Below are 290 nucleotides of genomic sequence, written 5' to 3'. Positions count from 1 at the left end.
CGTGGAGGAAGGTGCTGACGGAGGGAGGGAGGGGAAGGAGGGGAGGGAAGGAGGAGCGAAGGTTGCTGCCGTCGAGCGAGGAAGAAGAGGGGGGAGATCGAATGGAGAGGGAGGAAAGAGAGGAGGAGGAGGGAAGTGCATGTGTCTGGGCATCGTGGGCAAAGGAGGACGCGGAGGCAGGGGAAGAGATGGAGGTAGGTCTCTTGGCTGAGAGGAGATAGGGACGGCAGGAGGGACGAGAAAGAGAGAGAAGGAGGCGGACGTCAGATAGATATACTCTCTCTCTCTCT

Source organism: Nannochloropsis gaditana (assembly GCF_000240725.1).
Source record: "Nannochloropsis gaditana CCMP526 unplaced genomic scaffold scaffold695, whole genome shotgun sequence".
NCBI lineage: Eukaryota > Eustigmatophyceae > Eustigmatales > Monodopsidaceae > Microchloropsis > Microchloropsis gaditana.
The sequence above is the reverse complement of the archived record's forward strand: the minus strand, read 5'-3'. Positions refer to the sequence as shown.